This window comes from Artibeus jamaicensis, unplaced genomic scaffold (genome assembly GCF_021234435.1).
Source record: "Artibeus jamaicensis isolate MK-2021 breed Jamaican fruit bat unplaced genomic scaffold, CSHL_Jam_final contig_490, whole genome shotgun sequence".
Lineage (NCBI taxonomy): Eukaryota > Metazoa > Chordata > Mammalia > Chiroptera > Phyllostomidae > Artibeus > Artibeus jamaicensis.
In genome coordinates this window covers 9,298,784-9,311,303 of record NW_026521861.1, presented here as the reverse complement: position 1 = coordinate 9,311,303, position 12,520 = coordinate 9,298,784, and the positions used below count along the sequence as shown (strand labels likewise).

The 12,520-nt window shown below is 41.2% G+C and overlaps 1 pseudogene; it reads right to left on the bottom strand.

Annotated features, from left to right (window-relative positions):
- Window positions 1-640: 640 nt before the first annotated feature.
- On the bottom strand, window positions 641-1,010 carry LOC119064018 (60S ribosomal protein L35-like; annotated as a pseudogene).
- Between the last annotated feature and the right edge of the window lie 11,510 nt (window positions 1,011-12,520).

Here is a 12,520-nt window from a genome sequence, read left to right as displayed (position 1 = left end):
AAAATTTCAGAGACAGAAGATTGTTTTCTGCTTTTCTTTGTTGAATGCATATGGAAGCAACCCCATCCTCAAACCCCAACACCCCAGTTCCTGGGAAATTTATGATTAAAAGCCCTGGCTTCATCTCCTAGTAGGCACATTAGGAGCATTAAGACTACCTACAATGGTAATTTCTCCCATTTAAAAAATGTCACATTCAAGGTAATTTTCCCCACATAATTTCTTTGCATATCCTTTTGTTCACGTGCAGAGTAATTTTTTGGTCAGTTTTATTGAGGTATCATTGTTGTACAATAAGTTTCACCAATTTTAAGTGCACCATTCAATGAGATTTGACAAATGTATACAGTTATAAAACCACCACCGCCAGTGTAGGGTAATGTTTGCACAGAGCGATTTACAATTTCCTCTCTTCCTCTTTTCCCAGTTGGGCAGCAGGTTCTGAGTTCCTGAGTTAGAGGAGGTTTGTGGCTGTGCAAACGGCACCTTCACAGTCTCCAATTGTCTTAGAGCATCAGCTCAAAGTTCTAAATATTGTCATTTGTGTCAGGTTCAGAAAAGATGAGGCTGAGTACAGTACAGTTACTGTTTTTCTTTTTGTTTTTTTGAGCCTGTTTGTGCTTTATTGACCCTGCAATGCTCAGGCCTTGACCGTGTACTTCTGCAGTGGGCACGGCCTCTCCTTCCACTGCTGCTTCTTGGTCTTCAAGTTCTCTTCATGCCTGTTGAGCCGGCGACGCGCAGCGTGTGTTTTCTTGGGCTGCAGATCCAGGGGCTTGTACTTCTTGCCCTTATAGAATTTCCTGGGGTTCTCTTTCTGAGTCTGGTGAATGACAATGAGAACACGGCCAACAAATTTGCAAACAATTCAGATCTTAGAAAGCTTGGAAAGTTGAGCGCCCCATCACTTTGGCCACGTGCAACTGGAACAGCTCCACGTTCGGGTCCTACAGATATTTGAGCAGCTCCTCCTTCTTGCTGCAAAGGTCTCCAGCCTTCATTCTGGACATGTCTGAATGAGTCGCTGCTGCTGCCTGCTTGGAGAGAAAGTGCTCTTTATTTTTATCATAGAAATATATTAACCAGCTGTGAGGTTATTTTCTTTATTCTTAAAACATATCACGTGGATTGGTGGTCTTCTAAAGGTTTCTTTTTTTTATTGTTGTTCTGTTACAATTGTCCCAATTTACCCCATTGCTCTCCCTTGCTCCCCTTCCCACAGTCCATCCCCACCCTGCTGTCCATGTGAGTACACTCACTCTTGATATGAGGAGGATCTGTGAAGCTGTAAGATAGTTATCTGCACACACTCCGCCAACATCCAGTGCTGGGACCTGCATAGAATAAACAACTGCTCTGGACACTCCTGTTCTAAAAGGGGGGAACATGAGTCACAGACCCTAACTGCTCTATAGAAGTTCTAGAATCTCCTCTATGGGAAGAGTTGCCTCTGTGACCACACTCCCAGTTAGAGAGCATCTTTTTTTCTTTTTAAATGTTCTATTTATTTATTTTTACAGAGAGGGGAAGGGAGGGAGAGAAATATCAATGTTTGGTTGCCTCTTGCACACCCTCTGCTGGGGACCTGGCCTGCAACCCAGGCATGTGCCCTGACTGGGAATCAAACCAGTGACACTTTGGTTCACAGGCTGGTGCACAATCCACTGAGCCACATCAGTCAGGGATAGAGAGCATCTTTATCTTCGATCAGAAGAGAATGTGTGGCATATTAGAGTCAGACAGACCACCGGTTTAAATGATGTGATGAGCTCAGTTTTCCTATCTGTAAGGTGGGAATCATATTTCACTCTTACAGGGTTGCTGGAAGGGTGAAAAGGAAAAGAGAGGTCAGATGCAGAGCTCCTGGCAGATGGCTGGGCACAGAGTAAACACTCAATAAATATTAGTTAGTTCCCTTTTGCCTTCAGTTAATTAGTGAATGAGTAAAACAATCTGATAAACTAATTTATAAGAAGGTCATTAGAATGTTAGTAATTGATTTTCACAGGCTTTAATATAGCTGCAGCTAATGGCTTATGGATTCCTGTGCAGTCACGCTCCACCAAAGAGGCATCTATTAAAGCAGAAAGAGTGAGTGGATGCCAGGCAGCCCCTGGGCTGGGTGCTGGACCTTCTGTAGGGCCAAAATCAGCAGGGATGCTCTATCAAAGCATCCTGGGTTTTGTGTAGGTCTGAAACTGTAAGAGATGGAGGCCCTTTCATGTAGGAGTCTGCAGAATTGAGTGGCAATGGCCTCTGAGAATAAAAACACATTGTTTTCGCTAGTTCTGAGGAGTCCCCTTGTGAGGAGGTAGAGGACAGGGCTTACAGAGAACACCTTCTTGTACCAGACTGCCCAGAGTTGAATCTGGGCTCTACCCCCTTAGCACAATGACCTTGGGCAAGTCACTTGTTTTTCTCTTTGCCTCATTTCCAAAAGTAATAATGTCTACCTCATAAAGTTGTAGTGAAGATGAAATGATTTAAGTAAAGCAATTGAAGCTATGCGCAGCATAGAGGGAGCACTGTGTACATATGTTGACTGTTATTACTGTTTCCAGTTTGGGAGAACTGCTCAGACAGATGTGGCCCCAGTCAGCCACCCTGCCCCCGAGTGCGCCTGCTGAGGACAGAGGATGATGGCAGGAGGTATTTGAGGAATAAGCAGTTGTTCATTATAATATATTTGATTGAGACAGTTCCAGTTTATTAAATATAAATAATACTAAGTCCTATACTTGGAACATTATAAGGATTTAGTGGGAGGCAGAGAGAGGAGCCACTTAACTGTTTAGGAGGGAATATAACCAGGGAATTGGTTACACCGATGGTAGCAGAGATGACGAGGCCATTCAGGATACGAGTCAGGCCAGGGATTGGCCATAGTAGAAGGCTACCTCCACCCCTGGACTGGAGGTCCCTGGAGGCGGGTTTCTCAGTGGGAGCTAGGACCAAGGTGGGCCTATCTGGTGGGATTAAGGGCCATGACAGAGAAGCCACAGCCATGATGCCGCCATGTCAGAGAGAAAGGGACAGAATGCTGTAGCTTCTCTCTTCTTTCTGTCCTCCAGTCTCCCATGGGACCTTACATTGGCCAACCCAGCCAGAATTCAAACATGTTGGAACAGTGGAAAAATGAGGAATAGATTTGAAAACCAAAAGGCCCAGGACTGGCATAATAATACATCATTGCCATAAACCTATGAAGAAGGCATTTTTATTCCCTCATTTACAGGTACAGATATTGAGACCAAGGGGAATTAAGTTAATGGTTCAAATATTTATAGCTGGTGAAGTGACTGAGGTAGGACTAGAACCCAGATTGGCCTGCCTCCAAAATCCACATCTGTCCACCATGCAGGAAATCCTCTGGACTCAATTCTATAGCTCGTGTTCCACCCCTGTGACCTACATTGGAGTGGGGGGGGTCCCCACCTAGAACCTTCTCTTTGCATTTGATTATACTAGGAAGTCTCAGGTCATGCTTGCCTGGTATTTGGGTGATTAGGTGGGAGAACTTTTTGGAGCTTAGATACCTCACATTTTTCTAGCCACACCACACTGGGAACCAAACCGGGGACATCAGAGTCGCTGGTGGGAGCTTTTTAAAAAAAATCTCTATCTCTGAGGATTCTGAATCAGACAGCCTAAGAGGGTGCAATGAATTTAAGAAATGTATTTTTAAGACCTTCCAGATGACTCAGAAGTCTGGCCTTGACTGGTATCTTCTTGTTTCACCATCTGCCCTGATGGCCTGGATGGGTGGTCAGGAGTTGCTTTGCTCAAATTAAATTAGTCATTCAAAATTATATTTGCTTCCAGGCTGCCTCAGCAACATCTGGAGTGAATATAAAGGGAAAGGCCAGGGAAAATTTCTGGTCCTCGTACCCTAAAAATAGCCTTACCAACATAGACTAGACTGCTTTGGCATTAGCTGTTATATTGAGTTAGATGTGCAGACATACCAGTTGGGGCTAGGTTGTCTCTGGAACTAGGATCTCTCTGTCTTGTATACTTTTGCTATTTCTACTTGGTATGTGAAAATCTTCTATTTGCTTTTAATAGTTTGGGAAGATTTCACCAAGAGGGGCTTCTTGGTACACAAAGCTGTCTCACTCCATTGCCAGGTTCTCAAATGTCTTGGGCTAGCCTGGAACTAACTCGGCTGAGAATTTAGGGAAACTGTACCACTGTATTTGAAAATACAGTTTGTAATTGCTGCTAAATAGGAGTCTTACCTAGAGATTGTTTTAGAAGATAAATGGATTCCAGGTCAAAATTCTACTAATTAATTTTTATTGTACTTTAGAATAAGCGTAGAGCTTTAAAGTATTTATGTAAATAAATGTCTCACCCATGAGCATTCTGATTAGCTCAGTCTGTGGGATGGGTTTGCATATAGATTAGATATAGATATAGATATAGATATAGATATAGATATAGAGATATAGATATAGAGATATCACACACACACACACACACACACACACAAAGCTCTCTAGCTTCAGATCTTGGGTCTAGTGCTTAAGAGTTGTGTAACCTTACTCATTTAATTTCTCCATGCTGGTAGCACGCTAAGTTCATGTAGGGGGTAGAATGGGAATGAGGGGGAGGAGCCACATGTTGGCAACAAGGAGGTACATGGTCTGTAGAAAACATAAAACAATACTGAAAGCTAATAAAATCAGCCTGCTTTTTATTTTCAACATGCACTGGCCATTTTAAAATAATGCTAGTAATAAGATACTCCCATGGATACCTCTCCCCTAAAACTTAGTCTGCCCCTGAGCTCTAGTTTTTGCATCTGTAAAGCTGAGTAGAATAGACATAAAAATGCCTGTTTACAGGGTTGTTTTCACAATTTAGAAATAATATGTTTGAACTGTTTCTTGATTGCTCTCCTTGATTGACTTTTTAGTGAGACTGGATGGTTTGAATCCTGACTCCATCATCATAAACTTGATCAATTATTTAGTCTCTCTGTCTCAATTTTCTTTAATTATAAAATCAGGATAAAAAGTACCTACTTCATCCAGCTGCCTCACTGAGATAATATTTACAAAGGGCTTTGGCACATAGTAAGCCCTCAATAAATAGTAGTTATTGTTAATTAGCTATATTGCAACATATATGCAGATGTTCATTTACTATTAATTCTCATTTTATGGCTCACAAATATTTGTTGAATACCTATGCCTCTAACTAGTGTCATTTACTTCCCAATCCAAGTTAGAAGTATACCTGGCACCTAGCCTATAAAGATGTCAAAAAAGTGAACTCTCTAGGCCTTTCTTGGTGGTAGATTGCTTGTCTACTCTAAACATCTCTTGTTTTTCTTTCCTCGTATCATATCGTATCTATGCTGGAAATAGACAGGACCTCATTGTCCACATTGTAGTTAACATGTATGGCTGGCCTCCAGTTACCTGAAATGTAGTAAGACAGACCATTTTTCAAAACTGGACTCTCAGGAAAGAAAGTTGGAAGACAGTACCCCAATAGCTGCACAGCTTTTGTTCAACATACAATATTAATGTATGAATCCCAGAATCATTTAATTGTACCCTAATAGTGTCAGTTGTCATAGCTAAGATTAATATTCATGGCATAATGAGCTTTATGCTGAGGACTTGTTACATATCATCTCCTTTAATTCTCATGACTACTAATTTTTTAATTTTTATTTTTATTACTATTTTTTAATTTTAATTGTTCAAGTACAGTTTTCTGTCTTTTTTCTCCCATCCCAGCCATCCCCACCTTCCTCCCATTTCCACACCCCCCTTGTTTTTGTCCATGTGTCCTTTATACTTGTTCCTGTAAACCCTTCCCCTCTTCTCCTGAAATTTCCTCCCCTCTCCCCTCTGATCACTGTCAGCCTGTTCTCTATTTCAGTGCGTTTGGTTATATTTTGCTTGTTTGTTTGTTTGTTTTGTTGATTAGGTTCCTGTTAAAGGTGAGATCATATGGTATTTGTAATTGTTACTTCTTTAGGTCAAATCTATTACTGTCCCTGTTCTGCCGGTGAGAAAAATAAGGTCAAAGAAGGAGAATACTTATCTGATAAGTACAGATGATAAGTCATAGCCTCACACCCTGGTTTCTATCTCTGTAGCCCCCATTCTTAATGTAAAGTCACCACTGTCAATATGAGCACACATAGACACATCACTTCCTTGCAGCCCGTATTGTCTGTGGGACCTGAGAGCTCACATTTTAAGTAGCCATCTTTGTAGGTCTAGAGATATGAAGTCCAACTGAGTTAATTCTGTAGATGGAATGTGCTGGGAAATTTCTAGTTTTAGAGTTTGTTTTATATAGAATTCAGACCCCGCACATACATACCCCTTATTAAGGTTATGTGTCTACTTGTAGGCTGACCAACTTTGCTGGGCAGTTTTGTAGTCTCCTCCCAACTTGGAAGAGCCGAATCCCATCATCTACATCCTTGAGACACTGGGATATCAACCAGGACCGTGGGATACCTTGTTTTTGCTCTTCTTAGCTGGATTTGGTGCTGTGCAGTTCAGCCCAAGCCACTCTGTAGGAGGATGCCCTCTGATCTATGCTTCTGTTGGAATCCTTTCTGGCTGGTGTGATGCTCTTGTACTTTTCCGCTTCTACCCACACAAGCCCTCAGTCTTCCTGTGGATACCCTTTCCTGATGGATCTATTCGTAGGCACTCATTTTCTATCTAACTCATTGTCACAGTGGCCATTAAAATTACAAGTGGCTTTTTAATTCTTAGCTGCTTTAATCATCAAGGCAATTATGGCTGATTCATAGCAGCTCTTATTGTTATTATTATTATTCACTCAGTTTCATTTACATTATAGCCATAACTTTTGCCAGGACATCCCAGGCCTGCAAGAGGTGAGGGTACGCCAGGTAGTGCGGCACAGTCAGTGTAGCTCTCACCTCCTTATTGCAAAAACAATATTAAAAGCAGTGGAACAGGAAAATCTTGATTTCACTACTCTTGCAAAACTGTTTTACTTTTCCCCATTTCTTCCATAATTAGTTGAATGCTTTTATGCCACAATAATTGCAGTGTGAATATGACCTTGTATTTTTTCCCTTCAGATAGCACACTACCAAATACAGTTAGTTTTCCATGTTGTTTTGCTGTCCGTATAAATGTTCCGTGGGATTCAAATTTGAGTGTCTAGATGCGTGACAGCCTGTTAATATAGCCTTTCTGAGTATTCCGATAATATCATCTATGATATTTGCCTGTCTCTTGAGGTTTTTGGGAGGAGTCATTGAGATGAGAAATATGAAAATGATGAGAAAAGGGCCAAGAAAAGGGAATTTCAATACCCATTAACTCCTATTTCATCTCCCCTAACCTTTGACTTCAATGGCCTATCATTAATCAATATCTCATTCTTTGGGGCTGAAACTCTTCACAATGGAGATTCCTTTGAAGATGTAGCTAATTTCTTAGAGTTACTAAGCATTGTAAATTAGCACTTGAAATTTTTGAGCCACACCCCACTGGAGAGATGTAGCTTTGGAAAGCCGTTGGCTATTTTGCAGGGCTGGCCCAACTTTAAGAAATCCATAATTTTTTATTATGATATATTTCTCATAGAAAATACATAAAAGACATAATGAATACCTAGTATTATCTAGCACTATCTGAAGCAAATTAAATGTCAACAGTTTGCCATGTTTCCTTCAGATTTTTTTAGAGAACAAAAATGTTGCCTATACAACTGAGGTCTAGGAAATCCATAATTTCTTGGAGATAGCTGTCTTTCTTTAATCTTCTTGATCAAAGGCCAAAAAACCCTGAGGCCTATATATATATTTTTAATTTCAAGATTTTATTTATTTATTTTTAGAAAGAGGGGAAAGGAGTAAGAAAGAAGGGAAAAAAACATCAATGGATGGTTGCCTCTTGTACATCCTCCACCAGGGACCCGGTCCACAACCCAGGCATGTGGTCTGACCTGGAATTAAACCAGTGACCCCTTGGTTCACAGACCAGCATTCAATCTACTGAACCATACCACCCAGGGGAAAACCTATATATTTCTAGACTTTCAGTTCTTCAACTTTACTGGTTGCAAAAAAAAACAATGTTAAACTTCAAGATGTATTCATCAATTTTTAACTATCCTTCATAACTTCCAATAAAACTGCTTTATTTTTACATAATAGTTATCATGATTTATATGTAATTTGATAAGCCTTTTCACACTGCTAAGAATCATGACTTTCACTTTTAATGCCTCAAATATAGTCCATCAAGTTAATAGCCTCTAATTTACTAGCTCATCCCCCTGTGGTTGGACCTTCAGGTTGCTTTCAATGTTTTATTATTATATACAACACTGCAATGAGCAACTTCAATGATTGTTTTTCTTGTTTTAAAATGCTCCAGGACAAATCCCCCAAGTGTGGGATTATGGAGTCACAGGGAGTAAGTTTTTTAATAGTGCCTGAAGCACACTGATGTAGCTTTCCAGAAAATCTGCACCAATTTAACCCTCCTGTCTTTAACATAGCAAATTCTGAGTGGTCAATTCATATTCATTCTTTAAAATCATAAGAAAGTAGATTAAGGAGAATTCTGTAAAACAACAACAAAAAATAGTGTGCCACTTTTTTGTCGTAAGTGAATAATTATTCAGTGCTTTCTCCCCTCTCTCTCCTTTTCTGTTTTAATAAGACGTGTCCTCACTTTGTCTTAGGTAGCAGAAGCAGAAAAGCATGAAGGAAAAGTGTGAGCTAGAGAGGAAGAGTGTGAAATAAAGGGGGAGAATAGAAATAATGAAGACTGATCAAATGTATTATGGTTTAAGGCCAAATAAGTCTAGCGTGGATCTCAACAACAACAACTCTGTAAGGTTAACTGGCAAAGATCATTCCCATCTCACAGGTGACAGAACAGAGACTCAAGAAGGTGCAGTGACTTTACCAGAGTCACCTGGCTGGTCAACTGCCTGGCTTAGATGTTGACTCCCATCCCTTGGTCTTTTGACCCCTTCATCAGAATGCTTTAGATGCTATGATTTGTATTGCCCTAACGTGGTTTACCTATGAAGTAATGAGAGGACAAATCAGGAAGTATATTGTTAAAGTGCTGCTTTATATGATAACAACAACAATAATAAAAAGAAAGCTGGCTAACATTTAATCAGTGTTTACTCTGTACTGGGCATGTGCACCATCTTCATTCTCATGGTGATCCTACCAAGTAGATGTTATCTTTATAGGTGATGTAACAGGGGTCTAGAGAGGTTTAGAAACGTGTTCACAATCACAGAGCTAAGAAGTGGAGCGACATCAGGGATTTGAAACCAGGAAGCTTGACAGAGCTCATGCTCTCAACATCTGTTAAGAGATGTTGCACACATTTCTCTACTTTGCCAAGACAGGTGCCTGCCTGGCCTGGAGAAAGGACCTCCTTCCACCCGGTCCTGGGTGGAGTAGCAGCGAGAGACTGCTTGCAATGAGTGGCACAGGCCCACAGAGATGTGGACCAGCATTCCACTGGCGCTTCTGAACTTAGATTGTCTACTGAGTGGCCTGTGGCAAAAAAAAAGTTCTGAATTCACTTTGTTCTCCCCTTTAATGTTGCCCAAAGGAAAACCAAAGCAAAAGCTGCCCTTTGAAGCTGTCTTCTGTATGAAAAAATAAACAGACCCCTTCGCAGTGAGAGAGCAGGATTTCTGAAGAGCTGAGGACGGCAGCCCTAGGAAGGGGCTGGGCACAGAGCCCTCAGCCAGAGCCAGCTCTTCTCATATTTCATCCCATTCACCAAATTCTGTTCCTGACAATTTCCATTCTTTTAAGTCCCAGTAATGAGGTGCTGTGAGCTTCCTTTAAACAGTAAAAAGTCAATTAATATGCTGACTGTTAATAAGCTTGATTCTTTCTTTACATTCAGAATGGCTAGGGTCATGCTTTGAATTGATGGAGAGGGTGTGAAGCATAGGAAAGGAATTGATATGAGAGAGAATGATCTTTGCAGCATCCTCAGGGGTCCTAATAGAATTTTTCCCTATCCAATTTCCTACACAGACACACATGCACACACACCTTTGATGACAAGAGTGTTTTTGGTTGTTGTTGTCATTGGTTACCCTAAAATAAGAGCTATCACAACAAAATATTTCTGTGCCTAGAGCTGGTCCTTGGAGAAATGGCAAGTACTCAGAGAGCATTTTATTGCCTCTACTCCTCACTTTCTCTGATCTTGGAACTCATAGTGCCCTCTTTGGGAATCTACAATGTGTCCTTCATTTCTTTTTCCCCAACTCCCAGAAAAGAGCAATGGGCCCCAATTCCCACAGGCTTTGACTTGGAGCTTTGTATTTATGATTCTGCAGTGAAGGCTTTCCAGGCTGGTTAAGGAGTGAAACAAAGACCAAGGCCTTGTGGACTCAATGGAATCAATAGAACAGTGTTTGGTTTGGCTTGCACAATGTCTATGAAGATTTAAACCTTATGAGATTTCACGTGAAGGTCACATGCATTAGCTTTTCCTGGGAAGTTGGGCGATCCCACAACATGTCAATGGCTACCTTCCCATTTGACAGCATTTGGTTGGCACTGAGCAGAGGCAGCTACTCCCTTCACTACATTCTCCATCTACCCCTTTCAATGCGTCTATCTACCCAGTTGGTTCCTTTGGGTTTGGATCTTTGATGCCCTATTTAAAAGTCTGGGAGTGAAGGTAGAGCTGGAGTCTTTCTTTCTCTGTGACCATAGCCATACTGGCCCGCCAGAGACCACGAGTCAGATAGATATCTGAATCTGTCATTCCTGCATGCCCAGTGATCACTCACTGGATTACCAGGGCAGGAGCACTGTTGCTGGTGAAATGGAGGCTACCTGTCAGTCAATCTACGGAGCACACCCCTTGAGCTACTCACCCTGCACACTACTCCTACCTAGCCCTGAGCTAGTCCCGAGAGGTGTGTGTGCAGAAGTTGTGGTCAACTTTCTAGGCACTTACTGCTTTTCTTGACAACCCACAATTAGGTTGCCGAAATGATTGGCTTTGTTGGTAGATTATTATATTAATTATTAAGGTGAAATATTTTTAGCCAGGGTCAACTATTCATCTACTTTACTCAAATCCGTAGGAAAGCAGATAGATGTTCTGTCAGTTTTGCAACAGGGCGCGTGCGCGCGCGCGCACACACACACACACACACACACACACACACACACCCCACCCCACCCCACCCCCCTTACTCCTGCCCTCCTCAACCTCAACCTTTTGTCCCAGGACAGAATTCAAACATAAAAGACTGGACTCTGAGGGCAGCAGCTCTTGAGCCCTTCTATCCCTGATCTCTGGGATGCTACAGCTCAGAACAATGAGTTCTTTCCATTTTCCTCTAATAGCATGGAAAAAATCATCCTGCTGCTGCTCTAATGCAGTGCTTAGAGGGATCTGGTTATCTTATTAAAGATCTGATGCCATTTTTTTGCTCTAACACTCTTGCCCAAGTAATTATCTCTGCAGGCAGTTGCATCTTTATCTGGGCTATTCAAATAGTCAGGGAGTAGTATGTATTTATATAATTTGTGCCCCCAAATGGAACAGGCTATGTTTTTTTTCTTCCTCCCTCAGCAGCTTTTGGTTCATTAAGAGGTTAACATGAATAGACTTTGATCTGGTTCTATTAAGGTCGGTGGCTCTGAGGCTGTTACGATATGAATGACTTCTCCGCAAATGGTATCACTCTTGCTCTTGCTCTCGTGCTTACCTTCTCCTTCCTAATTACTCCTCAAACATTTCACTCTCAATATTATTCCCAGGGTGGCCAGGATGCTTTTTGAAGATACTCTTTCTAACCAAGTCAGATGCAAGCATGAAATAGTGCAACTGCCTGCCTGGAAAGGTCCACAGCCAACATATGTCTTCTTTCTCACTAATACAATTATAGGGTCAACAAAGAAGTAACATGGGGACAGGAGGTGACTCTCCCAACCTCCCACGGCTGCATTCATCTGGATTGGGCTCTGGCCCATTTCTCAAAATTGAGTTATTCCACTGGACACATTTTCTTCAGCCTCTTTACACTGTAAATAGAGGGAAGGGATTAAGGATGCCAGGGATTAGGTGTTGTTTTTTTAAGTAGTTTGAGGAAACAATTTTATATATGGAAATACTGAGGATACAACATTATTTTCATGGCTGGTACCTTCTTTTCAACTCAACACTATTGATTAAAACTTGGCAAAGGAGCTCTTTGCTGATTTGTATGACATTCACACCACATACTACCAGACAACTGGCTACGTCTTCTAATTCTTATCCTTTAAAACACTGAGATACCAGAGAGCATGGTGGATTTGTTCTAAACTGGCTCAATTTCCAGCCCAAGTCAGGTGTTATCTGAAAATTAATTAGGAATATCACTTAGAAAATAATACCCCGAATAAGACTTACAAAATGTGAACTGTTTTCCAGTATAGCTCAATTTTAACTCATATTGCAAACCTGAATTGCATAGAGCAACTAAGATTGAAATAGCAACTCTACTAGTCATTGAA